The 24,032-nt window shown below is 37.3% G+C and overlaps 1 protein-coding gene across 1 annotated transcript in view; it reads left to right on the top strand.

Annotated features, from left to right (window-relative positions):
- The first annotated feature begins 1,129 nt into the window (after window positions 1–1,129).
- Window positions 1,130–24,032, top strand: part of LOC109045685 (gamma-aminobutyric acid receptor subunit alpha-3-like) — a 200,380-nt gene continuing 177,477 nt past the window's right edge. Inside the window, exon 1 of the mRNA XM_042711349.1 lies at window positions 1,130–1,382. The gene's annotated coding sequence lies outside the window, so the exon portion shown is untranslated. The remainder of the gene's footprint in view (window positions 1,383–24,032) is intronic.

Raw genomic sequence — 24,032 nt, 5'->3', positions numbered from 1 at the left:
ATATATAGAGAGACAGAGAGACAGACAGAGACTAAAACATAATGAAATGCTTTCGACGCCGTCGCAAAAGGCACAGTACAAGCACATTAATCCATGTTGTGATAACTGAGGGGATACCGTTAACCTGCTCCCACCCATATTCGCAGCGGTGTCCGAAAAAATTTCGCACGTTCAAAGTCTAGTGTGACCGCCCCTAAAGAGAAACAAAAGCGAGAGAGAGCTTGTAGTCCTACACAAGTTTTATTTAAATTCTAAATATATAATTGTATACAGCATGCAAAGAGCGCTCCCTTTAAATGAGGGAGCTCTGCACACTTTGAGCTTCAAAAACGCTCTTCAGGAGTCTACGGGTGATGTCACGGACACCACGTCCATGTTTTTATACCGTCTATGATCTGAACACACGCAAATGCTGCAAAACATTACCAACAGATTACAGAGAGCATTCACTCACTGCTGACAATATATTCAAACAGGACAGCTTTTCCCAAATGTATAATAAGAAACCATTGATCCTTCTGGGAAACACCGCCCAGAACATTTATTTTTTATTTTATTTTTATTTTATTGTATTTTTTTACCAGAGGACAGAAATACATAATTTGTTTAATCAAACGAACTGAAATTGTAGCCTATAGTTGTGCAATTACATTTAATGTATTTCATATGTTCTATTCTATAACTAATGTTAATATAAATCATAGACCGAAAGAATAAAAAGATTGCATTTTATGGATGCAAAAGCCTGTCACTGGCAGTACTTTATGAAAAAGAACCACTGTTTTAGTAGTATTTGTAGATTTCCATGGTTACCACTAGTAAATATATTTGAACCACGTGTAAACAAAAACAAAATATAATGAATTGCAATAAAGGCATATTGAATGTTAAAATGCATTTCACATGTAACGTTAAATGGGTATCATTAGCCTACATATTTTACTTTTAATAATTTAATAAATTTAATAATTAAAAAAAATCTGTTTGGGGGTGGGTATCGATATCTACGATATTGGCCTTTGAAAGTATAGGCGTCTTATCGAAAACAAAATTAGTGGTATCGCCCATTCCTATAATTCGAAACGATCAGATGCGATGTATTTAAACCTCCTCCGAGCGGGAAATTTGTCGCCATCCAACACCAATCTGCTAGTGAGGGAAGGAGGGGGCGGGAAGGTTCGTTTGAGGAGGGCAGGCTTTTCAACGTTACTAGCGCTCCCTCACTACCCTCATTTCAGTATCTGAGACAAATACTTCAAAATTTACCCATTGGACATGAAAGAATTTACTGGAAAATAAGTGGAAAGACAGAGGGGGGAATCAGCTGCCAGAGCTCAGAAAGTGTCTGAAGTCCGTCGGAAGAAAAAAAGGATTTATCCCTGGTGAGGTACATTTCATATTATAATGACTGAATGATGCGTAAAATGCGTGTCATATAGATTTGAAGACAGGGAAACGCCGTTAAAGACATGTCTTTGTAAAATCCCGCAGTGTTTTATTCACGAGTAAGTGTGTTTTTTAGAGGAACACGTCATTTGTTTTAAGGTTTAACAGGTCTCTTCTCGCCACAGCATCCTACAGACACACTGAGGTGAAGCAGACAAGGAGCGAGAGCTTATCACGGGCAAGACTGACGACTGTTAGCCTACTTTGAGATGATATCACTTAAATATTTTTACATTCACTTTTCCAATTAATTAAGATTTTTTTGTAGTCACGCTGTCGATCGGTAGCTATTTTATTCACACTGTTGAATATACTGATGATGCGACATAAGCTTTTGTTTTACTGAGGTAAAAGTAACCGTGTAACTGTGCGTTTTATAGTCGTCTATTTTACTAATGGAAAATGTGAAAGGACTCTTGTATACTCTTGTAATAACGTATGATCTTGAATGAAAACTTACTACATTCTTTAAGATTATTTCCATACAAAATTCCAGTGTGTTATCTGGGTAGGAATGTGCTATTGTCGTCATATTCGGAACTAAAATATTCTTAAATATTGTAACATTCCTATGAATAAATTCAGTTAAAAAAAAAAAAAAAAAATACAGCTTAGCCTTGGAAATTCGATCGATCAGATCCCAGTGTGTCAGAGATTACACTTGGGTTAAGCGTGCGTTTGCGGTAGTTTGTTCCGTCTGCTGTTTTTTTTTTGTTTTTTTTTTATATATATATATATCGTGACAAATCTTTTTAGTCAATGTATAGCCTATTATGGTCTTCATGTAGTTACTTTATTTATGAGCTCAACAGTAAAGCGCTTATGCAACCGGGTTCTAATGCAAGTGAGCTTGCTTTCAAATGGGTGGAAGACGTGTGACTGTTTATTAGAGAGAGAGAGAGAGAGAGAGAGAGAGAGAGAGAGAGAGAGAGAGAGAGAGAAAAAAAAATTTAGTGCGCAAACAAGCGCCTTGGGTATGTATTAGACTTTTTTTATGTAGCTACTGTAGGTCCTGCATTGACACCTCGCTTATAAAAATACTCAAAGAATAGTTACCCCCCACCACCCAAAATTAAATAAATAAAATAATAATAAAATTATAATTATAACATAAAATAAATAAATACATGATCTGTCATCATTTTGTCACTATGATGTTGTTCTCAACTGGCTATCCATCCATTCGACCCTATACACAGGTCAAACGGTTTGGAGATGGATGGATGTTGTCCCATTTTTTTTTCTTTTTCTTTTCTGCTGTGTACCAAGCAGCATATTCTAAATATTCTGATGCCATATCATAGGTGTTTGTGAGGAACAAAATGAAAATGTTAAAAAGGTCATATGATGCAATTTCAATTTTTCCTTTCTCTTTGGAGTGTTACAAGCTGTTTGTGAATAGATGAGATCCCTAAAGTTGCAAAGACTGAAGTCTCAAATCCAAAGAGATATTCTTTATAAAAGATAAGACTTGTCCATGCCTTCCTATAACGCCTCGATTAAACATGCCCCCACGTCTACGACACGATGTCGGAAGATTTGCATAACGCAGACCAAATGTTTATGCAAAGAAAGAAGGTGTAACTTTTATTCTCACTGTTGCCGCTGGCGCCATGTCGTGGAGATGCTGTTTCGTTGTGAAAGCAAAAAAAAAAACTTTGTTTAGCCTTCCAAAAGAGGACACAACTAGAAATCAGTGGTTAAGTTGTATTTACAACACTGTTCCAGAACAGTTCAACCCAAATATTCAGACATGTGAAGCATATTTTATGGAGGACTGTTTCCTGATCCTGGGAGAAAAGACTACAATGCCGGCTGTTCTGACACACAGTCTGTAAGTACATTTTTATATGTAAAGGATTTGCCACACACACTGCTCAAATGCAAGTTTTGTGCAGTGTAGAGTAGCGCTTGTTGTCTGTTGTTTCTCCGATCACAAATGCAGACATTGTTTTATGTTGACGCCGCGCGATGCAACACAACGTGTAAAAAGACAATATAAGTCATTATAATCAGTAATTATGTCTCCACTGGATGCAACAGATGGCTCCTTTGTAATGGGTTTTATTGTTTTTGTCTTGTAGCGCCAGTGTTCTGACCGGGACACGCATCACAGTATGGCAAGGGGCGTAACATTTCTGTCACACGCTTAAAGCATTTCCGCCAATCACAAAGCACTGAATAGCTGGCCAATCAGAGCACACCTCGCTTTTCAGACCGTTTAGCTTTGTAAAAAACAACACTTTTCAGAAAGGCAGGGCATAGAGGAGAAACAATAATGTGTTTTTAACCTTAAACTGCATAAAAACATTTCATTACACCAAATACACAAAATAATGTTCTTTTTAGCAACATCATATGACCCCTTTAAACTCTTACTCTTTGCAGTGTTTAAACCTCATTCACACTTTCAAGTGCAAATGATTTTCATCGTGAATTGTCATAAGACATGATAGCACCAGTGATGTTTACAACCTGCCATGTTTGACGAAAGTGAGACTTATTTATTTATTTATCTATGGGTCTTTTGGCTTTAAATTGATAAGTGTAGAAGTGACAGAGACTGGAGAAATTCAAGCTTAGGTCCCCATACAGTATCATTTTCAGTGAATGTGTATTGCATGAGAGTTTGGTGGGGGATTTGGAGAGGAAGATGTTAAAAAAAAGAAAAAAAGATTTACATTTCAGATTTTTTTTCACAAAGTTGAAGGATGTTGATTATAGCAAATATCTACTTTATTGGTAATTAAAGGTAATTTTTAGAGCTCAAAAGCCCTTCGATTCACATGCATCGAAAGTTTTACAGAAGAAAGAAAGCAATATAGGTTTGGAACTAGAGTTCTCATGATAAACATTGGCAATACATTCATCATGATTCAATACATTTTGATACAGAATTATAACATAATTGATAACAAAATGTTCAAGAAAGAGAGTGAAATTAAACAAGAGAGACACATCGTGTCTGTAAGAGAAATAGCGACTCTTTTGGTTCATTTTCAATCCGTGTCTTATGGATGCAGCTCTGCTTTTAGCATTGGCTCTTATTTAGACAAACTGCCACCTCATTATTGAACTTTACACCTGGCCACATAAATGTGTACCCACAAAATGAATATAAATTCAGTGGAGTTCACGTCATTGAAAGAAACAGATGTCAGCTAATTTCAAGATTAAATGCGACAATAAAGAAGGAAATTGACAATTGAATGTAGTGTTTACCACTTTTAATGAAACTGGCTGTGTGTTGAGCTTCAGGATGTGATGCAGAACGTTGAGTTTAATTTGTGACAGTTTGTGCATCTGTTTTCTGAAGAGACATGCTTATCTCCAGCAGGCCATATCTGTGGAGATGCTTGTTGCAGTAGCACTGTGGTAGTTTACTGTAGGGAGCCAGTATAAAACACTCTCGAGCCTTTATTTATTTATTTACACAGTTGGCATAGAAAATAATCACCCCTCTTTAAAACAATCACATTTTGTTGCTTTGCAGCCTGAAATGAAGACGAACACAGATTTTGTTTTATCCAGCTATATTTACTCAGTGCAACTTATAACATCCAAGTGAAATATATAACACCAACAAATCAGAAGAAAACAACAAAAAAATAAACAAACAATCGCTGAGCTGGGAAAAGGATCACCCCCTTGCGTCAGTATTTTGTTGAACCACCTTTTGCTTTAATTAAAGCCTTTAGCCTGTTGGGATTTGTCTCTATAGTCACTCTTAAAAGAAAAGATTCAAAAATGAACCTTTTGAGGTTCCTGGAGATTGCAACTGTGGGGGTACCTTAAAGGTTCATTTTTTAACCTTTTTGAAAAGGTTCTAAATGGAACCTTCACTTAAAGGTGCATTAATGACCCTCAGTTTTCCTTTTGAACATTTTTCTAGAACAATAACATTAGTATTATTTTGTTGTTGTTGGTATCTATTATTATTATACATTACTAATCCACTTAAAGACAGAACCACCATTATAAACTTGTTTAATACATAAATATGTATTACAAAACCTCAACAATCAGTTTACAACAAACTTAAATAATCAAACCATGACCTTGAATTGTTTTTGATCTTGTTTGCTTTGTCCTGTCAAAGAAAAAATCTCTCAAGTCTTTTTTTTATTATTATTTTTTTTTTTTTATTGAAAGTGACGTGACATAGAGCCAAGTATGGTGAACCATACTCAGAATCTGTGCTCTGCATTTAATCCATCCAAAGTGCACACACATACACAGCAGTGAACACACACCCGGAGCAGTGGGCAGCCATTTATGCTGCGGCGCCCTGGGAGCAGTTGGGGGTTCACTGCCTTGCTCAAGGGCACCTCAGTCGTGGTATTGCCAGCCCGAGACTCGACCTTAGGGTTAGGAGTCAAACTTTCTGACCATTAGGCCATGACTTCCCCTTGCTACAATATGTTGCTACAAACAACCAATATGTTGTCTTGAGATTGATCCAGGTGAAATATCAACAGGAAGTCCTACAAAAAAGTTTGCAGAAAGGTGCATGTTAGTATGGTAAAAACAGCTCAATGATTTGCAAAGCTAACAATAAAGTTAAGATAAACATATGTGGACACCTGACCTGACCATCACACCTAACTGAGCATCCCATTAAAAAAGGGAATGAAATAAAGCTGCTTTGTAATAACAACCAAATGCATAAATATGAGAAAATGTTAAAGTCATTAAAGGGATAGTTCACCCAAAAATGAAAATTATGTCAGTAATGACTCACCCTCATGTCGTTCCAAACCCGTGAGACCTCCGTTCATCTTCGGAACACAGTATAAGATATTTTAGATATTGGCGGAACACCATTACTTGGTATGGATCTCATTAATGCTTTGCACCTTGAAATACGGGATGGATCTGTTGTATCTTCTGCAGAGAACAGCCAAGTTGCTGTAAACCTCACTAAGCCTTTGGGTGTGGCTGCTGGCTTCGTACACAAGTTTGAATGTTCGTTCAGATGTGCCGCCAATTCAACAGAAATTGCGTAGACTGCCATTTGCAGATGAGAGATGCAGTCTCGCAAGAGTTAAGAGGCTGGAATCTGAAGGCATCATAGAAAAAGTAGACTCATCTCCTTGGTATCATCACCATTGGTGGTCATTAAAAAGAAATCTGGAGGAATTCGACTTTGTGTTGATTTAAGAGAGCCAAACAAAGCTGTCATCATAGACAGTCACCCTCTGCCACATATTGAGGAAGTTTTTAAGAATTGCGTGGAGCTTCTATGTTTTCTACAATAGACCTCCAGAATGCATACCACCAAGTGACCTGGCACCCAGATAGTAGGGATCTAACGGGGCTTGTGTTTACCCATGACGGGCTTTAATAGTTTTCAACACGGGTCCCTTATGGGTGGCCTCAGCACCTAGGCATTCAAAGGATGATGTCTCAAATTTTAGCTGGGTCAAGATGGTGTGCAATGTTATCTAGATGACATCATTGTCTTTTGGAATAATCCAGAGCTGCATGAGAAACGACTTCAATCTGTACTAACAGCGGTTTGCAAAACTGTGGGTGGAAGCTTAATGTAGAAAAGTGCTGCTTCAGGAAAACTGAGTTACCATTCCTTGGCCATGTCATTTCTGCATCAGGATTGCATCCAAATCCAGATCATGTTCTAGCTATACAACAAGCACCTCCTCCTCATGAGCACAGTCCTTGCGTTCTTTTCTTGGACTTGCCGGCTGGTATTCCAAATTTATTCCCAATTATGCAACATTGGTTGAACCTCTCCGTGCACTGCTCCAAAAGTCTACTGGCTTTTGCTGGACGGGTGAGGCCCAGGAATATTTTAACCACCTGAAACATCTGATTACTACTAGCCCAGCCCTTGCACTGTATGATCCTACTTTACCGACAACAGTCACTACAGATGCGTCAGATTACGGCGTTGGTGCCGTGCTGACTCAGACTCATGGCACTGATGAAAGAACAGTTGCTTTTGCATCTAGAACATTGTCGGATTGCGAAAGGAAGTACTTCTACAACAGAAAAGGAGGCCTTGGCTTGTGTTTGGGCGACAGAAAAAAGGCGTAACTTACCTCTGGGGTCGCACTTTACTCTTTGCACTGACCACAGTCCCTTGTCTACACTGCTTTCCACAAAGGGTCTTGGACGCGCAGGCTGAGGCTGGCTCGATGGCATCTGCGCGCCTCTTGTGTTTTAACTATAGTATGAAATACAAGCCTGGCCAAGACAATGTAACAGCAGATTGTTTGTCCAGACTTCCCCTTCCTGCTGCTGATTACAGCCAAGAGCAAGAGCTTGAGAGTGGTGGCAGTACTGTCTCCTGAGTTTGCAGCTGTTACTGTAGAGCAGCTTAAGGCAACGTGTGAGCCTGTCCTATTCTTCAACAGGTAAAGGCTTGCTTGAAAAAGGGGGTGGCCTTCGTAGCATGAAAAAGTTCAGTTACGGGCCATATTACCTTCTTCGGAATGAGCTGGCTGTGCATGATGGTTACGTAATTCAGGGGCACACATCGGGTAATCATTCCAGAAGCATTGCAATCTAAGTTCACCATCCAGTTGGGCTCACGCAACTCATCAAGGGATGGTGCGTACAAAGCAGAGGCTGAGAGATTTGTATTGGTGGCCTGGGATGGACTGTCAAGTGGAAAATGCTATCAAATCCTGTTCCACCTGCCTCCAGCATGATAAAACGGCTAATACTCATGTAGCTCCACTCTGTCCCGTGCCTACTCCAACAACTGCTTGGGAAAAACTGGCTATTGATGTAGTTGGGCCCTTGAATAATGCTCCCGAAGGATGTCGTTATGCTATGACGCTCATTGATTACTACAGTAAATGGCCAGAGATTGCGTTCGCACCTGATGTCACTTCTGCTACTGTTGTGAAATTCCTGTCTGCTGCATTCAGTCGTGAGGGAAATCCTCTTGAACTTGTAACTGATAATGGCTCACAATTTGTTTCGGCTGAGTTTGAGTCATTCCTTGCAGACAGAGATATTAAGCATTACCGAAGCTCTGTCTATTACCCCCAAGCGAATGGGGAGATTGAACGCTTCAATAGAGTGTTCAAAGACTGTTTACAGACTGCTAGCATTTCAGGTAAAGAGTGGAAAGCTTTTGTGACAGAGTTTCTACATACATATAGAGCAACTCCACATGCTGTGACAAAACTGTCACCTGCTGAGCTTTTGCATGGCCGACCAATTAAGACAAATCTACATGTGAGTGGTCTTCCATGTGTGGGCCCCTCCAAAAGATCAACAGAATCTGAACAAACAAATCAATCCAACAGTCACAAAAACAAAAATGAAAGAGGGTACACGGATCGACGAAGCAGTGCACAACCTCCAAACATCAAGTTGGGACATTTGTGCGTAATTAGGAAACCTGGTATTAACAAGAAAGGACATTCCAAGTTTACTAAACCTTTTAAGGTTGTGGCTCAGAAAGGCTCAGCAACTTATCTCCTTTCAGATGGAAAAGTTTGGAATGCTATGCACCTTGCTCCGGCTGCATCCTGCATCACCAGATCCAATACAGCTTCTCAAGCAGAAGACTCATTCAAGCCTCTCGAAGTATCTCAGACACCTCAAATGTCAGTTTCTCCTTTTCGTGCCTTGCGTCCTTGTAGAGTGCGTCGGGCCCCAATATGGACCAAGGACTATGTTACATAAAGAGAAGTCCTTGATAACTTAACAGAGGAGGGATATACGAAATACTGGGGAAAAAATGTTTATAGTCTAATAAGGTGTTTAGGAAATATTGGTATATAGAAGAGTACTTGTTCATTTACTAATAGAAGCCAGTAAAACAACTGAGTTACAAAACTAGGTATTTTGTTATTATTCAGAACTGTTATTTTTCTAATGTTCTTCTTCGACAAAAAGGGAATATGTGGTATAGTGAGATACATGTATAAACAGTAGGTGTCACTAGTATGCCAGTGGGCACAGATATGTCATGAAGAAGTGAAAGTAGACTGTTAATAAAAAGAGAGTTGAAAGCACGCAGCTTGAGATCCTGAAATTCGTGACTGTGCGATACACAACAACTATCCCTTTAAGTTCTTCTGTACACCCCATTAAATAATTACAATAGTTAATAATAATTAGTAAACATGTGTAGAATAGTAACTTACTCGTGGTGTCTGTGGTCTTGCTGGCATCTCAGTCTTTAGGTTTTCTTGTAATTTTATAAATTTAATTTAATCCTTAATTTTTGGGAATATTTAAAGGGTTAGTTCAGCCAAATATTAAAATTATGTCATTAATGACTCACCCTCATGTCGTTCCAAACCCGTAAGACCTCCGTTCATCTTCGGAACAGAGTTTAGAGATATTTTAGATTTAGTTCCGAGAGCTTTCAGTCCTCTCATTGAGAATGTATGTACGGTATACTGTCCCACGTCCAGAAAGGTAATAAAAACATCATCAAAGTAGTCCATGTGACATCAGAGGGTCCGTTAGAATATATTCAAGCATCGAAAATACATTTCGGTCCAAAAATAACAAAAATTATGACTTTATTCGCTTTTTCTTCTCTTCCGGGTCTGTTGTGAACGCGACTGCTGTGACGTGTTTCTTTGTTATTGGGCGCACCAGAAAAACACGTCAGCAGCGTCGTACGTCAACAGTCACAGCAGTCGCGTTCACAACAGACCCGGAAGAGAAGAAAAGCGGAATAAAGTCGTAATTTTTGTTATTTTTTGGAACAAAATGTATTTTCGATGCTTCAATAAATTCCAGCGGACCCTCTGATGTCACATGGACTACTTTGATGATGTTTTATTACCTTTCTGGACGTGGAGAGTATACCGTACATACATTTTCTAGCTCTAGGACTAAATCTAAAATATCTTAACTTGTTCTGAAGCATGAACGGAGGTCTTACGGGTTTGGAACGACATGATGGTGAGTCATTGAGTCATAAAATTATAACATATTTGGGTGAACTAACCCTTTAAGCTTTCGTAGTCTTAGTTAGGTTCATTAAAGTGTCTCCATCAATTCAGTCTCTGTTAAAACAACAGGAGTCATAAAATTATATTTATAAAGTTGGAGTTATAAAGGCAGTTATAAAGTACATACAAACAGTATTATTTTAATTCAACATACTACCTTCCAGGTTCAGTTCTTCATTAATGAAGTAGCGGAATATGTCCAAGCAACCAATGTAGCTCGCAGCGCCTTCTGTTGGTGAAAATAGTAAATACATGAGTGCTCTTGTAACCAGCAGGCTAAAATCTCAAAAAATATCTTGAAATAAAACATCTGACAAAAGGTCTTGAGGTGTTTTAGTAACCATGGTATACGCGGAATAATTAACTAATTAAATAAGTCCGGTAAACTGACTTAATATTGTGGCCACATTAACACTGTGTGTGCTTAATTTTTCTACAATTCTGTGGCACGTCGCACAGTTATTATGTAACACACAGTTATTATGGACATTACGTAGGTGTTATTTTCATAGCTTTTCAAAAAGGTCATAGTTTATTTGAAAGGTTTTGTTGTCTTACCTCAGATATTCGTGCTGATCCACTCAGTGCCACTGCTTGCGCTTGAATGTTTGTAACGTTATTTCCGCGCGACCACTGATCTTGCGCGTAACAGATTCAGTGCTTTGCGTTGCGTTACGCAACTTGTGTATTAAGCCCAGAAACCTTTGCCCTGGTTTAAATGGATTTCTTTTGATTGTTTTTATTCTCAAAATCGAAACAATATAATAATAATAATAATAATAGTAATAATAATAATAATAATAATGATGATAATAATAATAAAAAAACAATTACTAATAGGAAAGAAAGAAAAAGAATCTTGCTGATGAAACCTTACACAACAAATATAGATATGATTCACATTTGAAGGAGTGTTACAGAATGACATAATGGTGTTCATCTATAATATAAACATGTGCCCAACCTGATCATGTCTAAAATGTGTTTTGCCAACCAGATTCATTTAAAATAATTAGCTTTTGTCACTTGTCATGTTCTGAGCTGAATTAGTAGCCTACCTGAGATTTAAAGGTTGAATGTGGTATGAGGAAAATTTAAAGGATGTAGGCTAGATAGCCTATTGAACAAAAAAGTTTATTTTTAGGGGTAAGAATTTCACTCCACCATCTCCATTTAACACAGAATAGCTTCTTGGTCATTTATGAACATAACACTGAACTTTGTTTTTTTTTGTTGTGATTTTTGATTTGTGTTCTAAAAATTTAGAACAACATGGTGCACTAAAGGTTATTGTGCAATTTAGAGATATGTGAGGTGGTCATGGGTACAGGTGAAACGCATTGTATCAATAATGTTGCCACAACTGCATCTGACATCACAATTAGTAACTAAATAAGAGTAATGAATAAATTCACTAATACTGAGTATGTAAATTAATAATTTACTAATGTAACAATTAAGCAAATCGTGTTCTAACTTTACTCAGTCTTGTCTTTACAGTACAACTTAGAAAAGAAACAACAAATAAAACTAAACATAACAGTAACTAATATGAACCTTTTACCACAACAAAGGTTCTTAAAATAACTGCCAAATAACCAGTGGATCATTATAGAACCTTTAAGTTCAACTTTGAACCTTTTTAATAGCTAGAAGTTCATTTTTGCACTTAACCCTCTGGAGTCTAAGGGTATTTTTGGGGCCTGGAGAAGTTTTGTCATGCCCTGACATTTGTGCTTTTTTCAGTTTCTTATAAATATCTAAATGGCTAAAGTCTAATCTCACTGTAATCAGCACAAACTGGGCTATAATAATATGTGAGCAGCATGTATGTACATGATTGTGTTTTTGAGAAAAAAAATGTTATGCGTGGTTAGTGAAAAACTCAAAAAGTGTTAAATCACTTGAATAAGGCAATAAAACACATACGTAGCCTAGAATTTTTTTTTTCTTGAGAACTGGAGCTTGTAGACTAGAATTTTTCTTTCTAAATTATGTGAAAATCATCTTGACACTCACTTACAGAAAACAATATATTGATTTAAATTTTCTAAGACACTTTTTGTTGGTAAAAGTCATATGCGAGTAGGCGTCAACTATCATGAATTCACACCTGAGAAGACAAAGGCCTGAATAATGAGCTGCATAATGAGCCATTCAGTCAGCTGTGTCACTGAGAGGGAAGAATTACAAGAAAGAATGTGAGGACAAAATAAATGTATATAATTTTATGTTTTTAGTTTATTTAGAATATATTTAATTATCCCACAACATAATTTAATATTCACTTGTGAGTGCAGTTAAACAGTCTATTAGGACAATCAAAGCTGACTTTCAAAGCTGAATTGTTTGCATCATTACTCCAGTCCCACAATCCTTCAGAAATCCTTTTAACAATCTTATTTTCTACAAAAAAACATTTATTGTTATTATTATTATTATTATTATTATTATTAATGTTGAAAAGAGCTGAGAATATTTTTTTTCAGTTTTTTAGGGGGGATAAATTGAAAGAACAGCATTGTTTGTTACATTTGTTACAGTTACATTTATTTGTTACATTTTATATTATTTACATCAAGCTTTTGAATGGTATAGTAGTGTATATTGTTATTGAAACTTCATAATATTTCACTTGATTATACATTTAGTCAGGACTAATAGTTTGGAAAAGTCTTTGGAAAAAGTCTAACGTAGTAAAATGTTTACAACGTTATGTGAAAACTAGTACAAGTATATAAATAAATAAGAGACTTACTCACGTTTTATGATCTCTGCTGAATAAAGTGCTTCATTCTTTTTTTCTGAGGAAATCCAAATCTCAAATCCTCAAGCACATCACATCTTTTTGGGGTTGAATTATTTCTTATTCCTCTCATCGCGAAGCAAACAGTAAAATAAAAAAACTTGAAGAACAGTATCGCTGCGTTGTCTTCTGTTGTGTGGGCGTATTCAAGCCACGCGCTTCAGTGAAACATTATCATCTCAAAAGCGCGTTCAGCGCGGGGGCGTAATGTGTAATTTAAGTTATTTTCGGGGTTATCAGGAGAAAATGCCTCATAACACGTATACGCGTTAATCGACTTCAGAGGGTTAAAGGTTCTTTTTTGAACTCTAAAGGTTCAATCTCTTCTAAGAGTGTCTAACTTTGCACATCTAGACTTTGCAATATTCGCCCACTCTTCCTTTCAGAACTGCTCAAATTCAGTTACATTTTCATTCCACAGATTTTCAGTGGGGTTTAAGTCTTGGCTCTGACGAGGCCCTGCAAGGTCATTCACCTTTTCTTCTTTTAAACCACAGTGTGCTTTGGGTCATTGTCATGTTTGCAAGGTAAGCCTTCTTCACTTTAACAACTTTCTGGCAGAGGGCAGCAGATTTTCCTCAGTAATTTTATGGTATTTTGCCCCATCCATTTTTCCTTCTATCCTGACCTTTGCTCCAGTCCCTGCTGCAGAGAAACACCCCCATAACAGGATATTACCACCTTCATGCTTTACAGGAAGAATGCTGTTATTTGGATGGTGAGCTGTACTGGATTTCCGCCAGACATATCGTTTGGTGTTGAAGCCAAATAATTTTTAGTCTCATTTGCCTCAGATTCTTAAAGGTGTGTTTTGGCAAATCTCAGTTATGACTGCATGTGGCCTTTCTGCAACCCTCCCATACAAGCCACAGTTGTGGAGAATTTGAGATATTGTTGTTACAAGCACACAATGACCACTCTGTCATAAATTCCTGTAACTGCTTCAGAGTTGCTGTCGGCCTCTTGGTCGCCTCTCTGACCAGTTTCCTCCTTCCATCCAGTTTGAAGTGACGTCCTGATCCAGGGAGGGTCTGTTTTTTACCAAATACCTTCCACTTCCTAATAATAGACTTCACTTCTAGGCATTGATAAAACTTTTGAAATCTCCTGACTTGTGCTTGTCCACAACTTTATCCTGGAGATCTTTTGATGGGGGCCCACAGTTGATTGTTTGCTTCAGTTGCACTACCAAGGACTGAAATGCTCCAAGAAAGCTCTTTTCATGCTGAGCTGATCAAAATGACTACAGCTGATCACAGATGAAAGTCAAATGGCTTTGTGTGCCATTGAGAAGGTGATTAGCTACACCTGATAAAGAGACATTTTTAGTAGGTGGGTGATGTTTTTTCCAACTCTTTATTTTTCCAAATGATTCTGTTTATTTATTTATTTATTTATTTATTTATCTATTTATTTATAACCGTGTCCGTCTTAATTTCAGGCTGTAAAGCAACAAAATGTTAATATTTTAAAGGGTGGTGATTCTTTTCTATGCTCACTGTATTTTTATTGTTTTGGAGTGTGCTGTGTCGAAATTCATATCATTTCAAAATTTATGAGTGAACTATGCCTTTAGAAAAACAGAAACTATGTTTAAGCTTTTTATATATATAAATAGTTGAACAGTTAGATAAATTAACTCATGTAGCATTGCTTTTGGTGTATATTCCAACCCTTGCGAGACAAAGCATACATGGCCTGGAACATTTTGAAAACCACATTAAAAATGTGGAGACAATAGCCCAGATATCTTGGCAAGGCCATGGTAATGAGGGCGGTGGTAGATAAGAAACATGGTAGGTTAAGTGCTGAAAGCTGAAGGTCTGTGAGATCCAGAAGACTCCTCCCTCAAGGGAGCCTTTTTCAGCTAGCCTGTGAGCTCGGCTCAGGCCAGAGTTAAAATTATAGCTCCAAATGCAATGCTCAAAGCAAGAAAATAAACCTACTTTCAGCACTTCTGCAAACCTGAGAGCAGTGGGGAACAGTTTATGTCCTCTCTCTCTCTCTCTCTCTCTCTCTCTCTCTCTCCCTCTAACTTTGGTTCCACTAACTTCAAGGAAAGATTGATGCTGTACATTAGCCTTTCACTTTAAACGAATGGTGCCAAAGTGATTAAAGTTACTGGGAGGAATTATTAGTTTGTGCTGTTATTTGTCACAACCGTCCATTATTCCTAACTTTTAAAACTGGCTTCTGTCCCCAAGATATCAAAAGTACTTGTCCTTTTTCAGCCAACTGAAATTTGCATATTAAAATTGAATTATTTTATTTATTTATTTATTTATTCATAAGGTTGGATGCAGGTAATGCTATTCTACAATTTTAGACCCCTTTTGACTCTCTGACATGTGACCACCTGTTTTAATCTAAATGAGCCATGACTCGTCTACTGTGGAGTTGCAGGGTTTTGCTATTAACCTTGCCCTACCCTTTACACTTCGTTTTCAGTATCATATAGGCAGAGCGAGGCATGTAACAAGATGACTTCTTAACTGTGACTGTCTCTAAACAGACTTTTCACCGATACTTCAATCTTTCAAGTGCATGGAGCTCAGAGCCTCTTTTTTAGTGGGCAGCTATACTGGAAAGAAGTGAAAAATCCAGATTTACACGTCAAACTGGGATGGCTGAAGAAAAGCACTGCCTTTTTTCTAACACTGACAAATGTGTTTGAGCTCTCCAAATCCTTAGTATTTGGTATTCCTAGATGACTCAGCAGTTTTAACACCTCTGAAGTAGGATTATTTGACAATCCCCTCAGAAATTTGCATGTGGTCAGCATGCAGAAGGAAAACACAAAGGAGAATGTGCCAGCTAGACAGACACATTTATGTGTCTGGTTGTCTTATGTCAGACCTGGCCTGGATGTGTCTGACTGAAATGCTAGCATCGGTCAGAATGGCCGTATGATTTCTCAGTTTGGGAGAATGGTACAATTTATTTGTAAAACTTGCCAGTGAAATTGTTTCTTTATTGTTACACATTTCACAAACACAAGACTTATTCTTACCTTTGAAAAACAAAACAAATCATAACCCAAAATATTAGCATACGGTAAAATAGATAGGTTTACTTTGATGTGATTGTGTCAGCTTGAGCTTAAAGAGCAGGTCATATGGGTTTTTGAAAAACATCTCTTCTGCAGTTTATAATGTAGCTATCCTTAAATGAAAATAATCTGCAAAGTTGTTAATCAAAAAAGTGCATGATAAATAAAGATATTGTCTCTCAAAAGAGAGAGTCGGTTCTGAATTGCCTTAAAGGGGTCATATGATGCTGCTAAAAAGAACATTATTTTGTGTATTTGGTGTAATGCAATGTGTTTATGTGGTTTAAGGTTCAAAATATATAATATACATTATAGTTTCTCCTCTATGCTCCGCCTTCTGAAACATGTCGATTTTTATGAAGCACATCGGTCTGAAAAGCGAGGTATGCTCTGATTGGCCAGCTATTCAGTGTGTTGTGATTGGCCGAATGCCTCAAGCGTGTGACGGAAATGTTAAGCCCCTTAACATACTATGCCGTCTCCCAGCAGGACGAGACTCAGTCCAGCTGCTCTTCTCGTGCACATCCCATCATCGGTTGTCTTTTAGCAGTTCAGTCAATGTACTGTTAGGAGTAACTGAATAACTCGGGATATTGGTTTATTTCACGTCAGAGGGAGAGTAAGGCACGTTTATAAACCGAACAACTTAATTAATGTGTGGATTAGTGTGTACTGGAGACGCGAACCGTTTCAAACGATTCCGATAGATTTGGTGAACTGGTTCAAGCGGTTCACTAAGAAGATCCGGTTAAATAGAAAGATTTGTTCGTGATCCAGACATCACTAGACGAGACAAAACAAATAAAACCCATTACAAACGAGGCATTTGTTGCATCCAGTGGGGACATAATTACTGATTATAATGACTTATACTGTCTTTTTACGTGTTGCGGTGCGTATCGCGCTGCGTAAACAAAACCATGTCTGCATTTGTGATCTGAGAAACAACAAACAACAAGCTTACTTGACTGCTCAAAACTTGCGTCTGAATCATCATTGGCAAATTATTTAAATATAAAAAAACGTACCTTCAGGCTGTGAGTCAGAAGCGCCAGAGTGTCCTTGCAAAGTCTGAACTGCCCAACTTTTTAGAAACAGCTGTTGTTCCACAGACGCATTGCATGCTTCTGGTTCAGAAAAATAGTCCTCATCCTCCATAAAATGCGCAGCACACATCTGAATATTTGGGTTGAACTGTTCTGGAACAGTGTTTAAATACAACTTAACCACTGATTTCTAATCATGTCCTCTTTTGGAAGGCCAAACAAAGTTTCACTTCAACGAAACATACAGCGACTCCTTGACATGGCAGCTGCAGCAATAAAAGTTACCCCTTCTTCTTTGTGTGAACATTTGGGCGGCGTTATGCAAATCTTCCCACATAGTGATGTAGAGATGTGGGGGCATGATAGAACGAGCTGTTTTGGGGGGTGTGGTTGACCCTTAACTTTTATAAAGAATATCTCTTCGGATTTGAGACTTAGTCTTTGCAGCTTTACAGATCTTCTTTATGCACCAAGAGCTTGTAACACTCCAAAGAGAAAGGAAAAATCGAAATTGCATCATATGACCCCTTTAACGAGTCGTTATATAGTTTCGATTCTTTTGCCTGTTAAGGTTATTCTATTACGTTGTTCTAATGACTTTGTTTAATAATAAAGAATGTAGTGTAGCACACAGACTTTATAATCATTGTGAAATTGCTGTTTCATTTGCTGCAATAGCAGTTATAGGGTTAATGCGGGAGAGACCAGCGAATGTTAGGCTGGTGCGCCTGATACAGCTGTTCTACGTTCTGATTAAAAGTTAAGACAGCATCTTTTGTCTGTCGTTCTTCAAACATTACAGTAGACATATTTTGGTTTACAAACTGTATTGTTTCATCAGTTAGTCATGTTAATTACTCAACCTTAGCAGTGGGCACGATTTGCTTGCATAAGTGTTTTTGTATTTTATGTTATAAGAACGGATTGGAGCACAATATTGTTTTATGTAAAGGTGCTTTGTCAATGGTAGCGCTGGCTAACTGGCTCAATGACTCCTCTCTGTGCCAAATACAACAGGCTTGTCCAGCTGACCAATGAGAGCAGAGTAGGCTTGAGGAAGGGAGGTGTTTGCTCAGAACTTGCTGGGAATGAATAATTTCCCTTATCATTGGCAAATGACTGTAGTATTAAATGTATATTCTGAGAAAATAACAATGTTTTCTGACCATAGATGCATTTAAACCTGTTATAGGGCACTCCAACACAATATTAGGACACTTTAAAATACCATATGACCTGCTCTTTAAATTACTGTCCCTTCAGCCACATAACCAGAAAGGAAAGTTGAGCTGGGGTTAATAATTTCTGACAGGAGGTAAACTAGGTGAGGCTTTTTAATGGCAAGAAGACTCTACCGGGATCAGTCAAGACCTTGTCACTCACTAGTACAAGCAGTGAGTAGACAGAGATATGTGAAAGTAGAATGAGAGTTAGCCTAGAGCACGTATGACTCACTGATTCAGCTTATGCACCTGTAGCCAATGAAAATCTTATGTGCATCTATTTAATGCATTTGCTTCACAAGATCACTTCACATGAAAATATCTTATATATGTGCAAGAAAACAAGTCCAGTGTAATTCACTTGTGAAGACTTTTTTATAAGAAGGCAAATTCATTAGTTCAGTTAGTTTAGATTCTTTAATCCAACCCCCCCCCCCCAAAAAAAATGCTAATTTGTTCCCTGCCAGTACATAGGATTTTCACTTCAGTGGCCAACACTTCTCATCCTCTAAAGGTAGTCGTCACACATTTAAGCATGCATATATGTTCATTTTATGTATATTGTTCATTATATAAGTAGCTTCGAAGGTATTTTGACTTCATTTGATTCTTGGCCAAAAACGCCTCAAATAAATATTGAGCAGTTTGAAAGGAACATGCTCCTATTAAGCAAGTCCTTTATTACTTTATTTTTTTTTATTGACAGCTGAACTTGGAAGTTGAAGAGACAAAAGGAAAAACAGAAGACTTGCAAAGTCAAAGATATGGACGGAATAATTTTAGGTAAAAATAAATAAATAAAATAAAAATCCAGGTCACAGCCTCACATTCTCCCCATAGCTTAACTGCTTATCTTCTTCACAGACTTTTTGGTGGCTGCCTGCTCACAAGCATATAATGACCTGGACACGTACATAAAAATTCAACCCACTAGCCATAGTGGGCTTCAGGGACAGATTGGGACAGTTACTCAAACCTTGGTCATTTCTCGACTTTTCATCTGCTGATCCTGTGGCTGCACTAGCCTCCTTAAGTATGGGTTGACTGCACCACACTCATTTTCTCCTGCCTGCCTGAGCCCAGTCGACTTTTTACTTTCCCTTTCTCATTAATCATTTCCCCACTCATTATTTCATGTTGAGTCAGTTGGGATTGGTGGTGAGGCAGATAACGATAATGGTATTATGATTTCAATTGGCATTAATCAGTATGATGGATAGAGTTTCAGATTGCATTTGCTATTGATCAAACCTGAGGCGAAAAATGTGGTTGGTCAATGAGAGGGCAGCATGTTATCAAATTGAGGCATCTAAAAATGACATGATATCACTAAATTGTAAAATATGTTGTTTACATTTGGTGCATGCAAGTAAGGGGAAGAGAGCTTGAAAAATCACATCTGACAGGCCAAAATGCTTTGGTAGGAGAGATAATGCACAGTGATGCACGTGGCACTTGACTGATGGTATTGATAAGTCCCCTTACCAAAAAGTAGTATACTTCAAGTTTATTTTATAAAGTATACTTAAGTAAAGTTCAAGTATATTTTTTTAAGTATACTTTATGTACCAAGTACACAAATATCAGTGTTCTAGTAGTATACTTGTAAGTGTACTGTTTCAATAATCATTGGGACTAAATTGGCCCACTTTCTAGTATATAAAAGTATACTTTAAGTATAACAGTAGCAAACTCTGAGCACACAACTAGTTTACCTCTATGTTTGTAGTTTGTACTGCAGTTATACTAAAAGTAAACTAATAGGTATACTGACAGTTTACTAATTAAATACTTTGTACACTTTAAAATTAAATCTCATTAAACTACTAGTTTAGTAGATTTATACTGCAAGTATACTCATAAGTTTTCTTTAAGTGAACTTTACATCATACTTTAAGTATACTACTATGTCCCTATTTAGGTTTTCATTTTTATATATTTTGTTATATGAGTATCTGAACATACAAAACATCCAAAGAAAGAACAGGGTATCTGCTTGTAAACAAAAACATTTTATTCTAGTTTCATGCATTCTTTTTTTAAACACTTTAATGTGGGTAGTTTCATAAAAAATAAAGAAATAACATTTTGAACAAAAAGCTGAAAAAAGACTATGAATTAGATTCAGAATGATAATCAAAATGTAGATGGAGTCGATCAACACGCCAAAGCTTGACTGTAATTATTACCTCTTCATCGGTCAACATTTTATTCCATAACGTTACAGTTTTAATGCTGTTTCATGTCAGATAATTGTGTTAGATTACATGTGTTAGTATCTGTTGTTTCTTTTTCTTCTTCACTTTTTTTTTGGAAATTCTGTACAGAAGATGTGTACTAGCGCCCTCTACCATATAACAATGAAAACACTGATTCTAGGAGCACAAGTATAGCTCAATTATATTTTGACTTTTTAAAAGTATAAGTCAAGTATACTTAAATGTCATTTTAAGTATATTTCTGAGTACATAAAGCCCATTTCTGAGAAGTACATAAAAAGTAAACTAAAAGCATACTTTTCTATTTTTAGTTTAAAAGAAGTATACTTATAGCACACCTAAATAAACAACTTTTTTGTAAGGGTCACGAGTCCCACCAGAGCACAGGCATCTTGCATTTTGTTTACCATTTAGGTGACAGTCATCTGTGAGGCAGAATGTTAATGTGGCTTTCTTCCTCAGTGGCAGTTACACCTTACGGATTCCACAAAATGTTCCTCCTCCAGGAGGACTTACGAGGAGGAACACTCAAGTCTTGATAATCTAGGAGGTGACAGCCAAGTTCCAAACTGACTAGGAATGTTCAAAACTACATGTTTTCAAAATCAACTAGCCCAGGGATACTGAAATTGTGTAGCCTGGGGCCATTTTTAGAGAATGCAATGTGATAAAATGACTTTGTGGGTTTTAAAATGTGCATTGATACATTTAATTTTCAAGATTAGTAACAATAATGTTAATTTAAACATTTAAATCATATTTATGTACAACTACAGTCCCAATTCTAGTAGATTAACGTAAATACTTGCACAGCTGTACACCAACAAAACACCCTGATTATAATCAAAAAGGCTGTCTACATTCAGGTTCACACAGAATGTGTTCTGTGTTAAACCAGCAACATAACTGAAAATAAGGTGTGTTTATTAGCACATTACCTCCCAATACACTCTTGAGAGGCTTATTTTACTCCCAGAACCTCATCTGATTGGTCCGAGCAAATGCTACATTTTAAAAACATAATAAACATGGTATGCTATGCAGAAAACAGTTAAATGCTCCAAGCTACTCAAAAACACCCATCTAGTGAATGCATTCATAGATTAAAAGCAGTGCTTTAAAGCTTATTGAATTCAAGAACGTGCCCTGTATGAATGGCCCTTCACACATTATTCTAATCGACAAGCCTGCAGTGTAGATATTTTACTTTGTTATAATGGTATTCATTATATGCATCATTATATGTTTAATTACTATGCAGACAAAGCAGCAAAATTCTAATTCTCAGTAAATCCAAACTGTGGCAGTGGATCACTGGTGACCTTGGGATGTATGAATTTGACCCTGAAGACTCTGATTATCCCTGAACCACCCTGAAAATCTAGTTACCATTAAAGACACCCTGTATAATAATGCTGGTTTAGGATTGTGTCCAACAGCTAGATGGAACAGAACAAAAGCGTGAAGAAGTCTCCAGATGTTTTTTAAAAACCCTCTCAGAGAGTACAGTCTTAACAAGTATATCACACTGTCATACTAAAGCCCTTTCCAAGCAATTGCATTTCAGTAGTTGTATATTGCTTAATTAAAAAGAAACATGAAATGATGCATTGCTGTTATCGCATCTGATCATAGGATGACAGAGAGTTGTTCTTTGACAGTGTGCCATGCATACAGTACATAAATAAGACAAGGTGTGCAGGTTAGAGGTTGACCAATTGATCGTTTTTGCTAATTAATCGGCACCAGTAGTTGATTGCTGGAACTATTGGCAATCATCAAAAATCCATGCAGTATTTTTCTGGGTTGCATCTGTTGCTGGAGCGGCTGAGAAGGTCTGCTGTCATTAGAGTCTCTTATGATTATACAGTAAGAGAGTGGAAATCACTGACACTTTGTGATGTTTGTTTTGACATGTGATGCTGTGCGCTGCACAGAGCGGGACAATTCAGATGCAGCAATTTGCTTTCAAGCCTGAGAAGACATGGAAATTAGTACCTCAAGCGGTCAACCCAAATGTTTAAAGGGGCAAAAAATAAAAACCCAAAAATGTAATGACACAATTGTCACCATCTATTTGCATTAGTTTATATCTAGCTGGACACATCAATGCCTTTGTTAGCCAGCGAAGTTGCATAATTAAAGCTGTGATATGAGAAAGCACATTGATATTTTCATTTAGCTGACAGAAATCCTGTCGCACCATTGAGCGCCATTCACACAGATTTCCATTGAATTACATTGAGTTTGTCCCAAATCATTGTCAATGTACATAATGACTTCACCCTAGGCTGTTAAATTGTGTATTGTGCATTTTTCATCGAAATGTTTGTCTTTCTGTGGCTCTAATAAAGTTTGTATGCTTCATATAGAGAGCTATAATGTATATTACAATTTCTCTTTCCATTTGCTCTGTTTTTTAAACACCAAACTTCAAACCACTTTCTTCATTCTTGAAGTAAACTTTTGCCCATAACTGTTTTAGACCGCTGCTTGAATTGAACGTGGTGGGTCCGGTGCAGTGTTAATTTCGTTAACGAAGACGACGATGAAAAATATTCATTAACGAACATTTTTTCTGTGACGAAGACGAGACGTTGACGAGCTAAAAATAATATCTGATGACGAAATTATGACGAAATTCATGCCGCGTTTTCGTTAACTAGACGAGACTGGACTATAATGTTATTTGAGGACTACCAGACATTCAAATGCATCCTATAGGCTTTTTGTCTTTCAAAATGTGCGTCCCTGTCATTGGATTGCGATCGGATAAGGGGTGGTTTTGGAATATCTAGTCAGTATAGCAGCCGCAGTGGATGGATAGACTACAAAAAAAATCCATCGGTAAAATCTGTCAACCTCTGTTGCAGGTGTCAACCAAACATCCACTTGTAACCTAAAAACCTAATTGAATAAAATCTGTCAACCTCTGTTGCAGGTGTGACGGAAACATCTACTGGTAGCCTCTGAACTGGAGTGAATGAGTATATTTACCCAATCAGAATGCCAAAAATTAGGGTCAACAGTTTGCACTAGAGACATTGGCACAAATTTTCAGCAGAACATTGAGAATAAAATGTATTTGTCTTTGGTTGCTGCCTGAAAGATATAGCATGCTTTAAAGACATACAGGAAGGTAAACCTTAGGTTCCACTTCCAGTTCTGTGAATGTGCCCTCTTTACCTCATTACCTACCTAGATGTTTCAGCAGCGTTATCTACAAGCCATCACTTCATTCACAGTTGTCACATGGATGGAAGGCTTTTCATTGTCCATCTTATTGGAACCTCTTTTG

The sequence above is a fragment of the Cyprinus carpio genome, chromosome A21, assembly GCF_018340385.1.
Source record: "Cyprinus carpio isolate SPL01 chromosome A21, ASM1834038v1, whole genome shotgun sequence".
Taxonomy (NCBI): domain Eukaryota; kingdom Metazoa; phylum Chordata; class Actinopteri; order Cypriniformes; family Cyprinidae; genus Cyprinus; species Cyprinus carpio.
The sequence above is the reverse complement of the archived record's forward strand: the minus strand, read 5'-3'. Positions and strand labels throughout refer to the sequence as shown.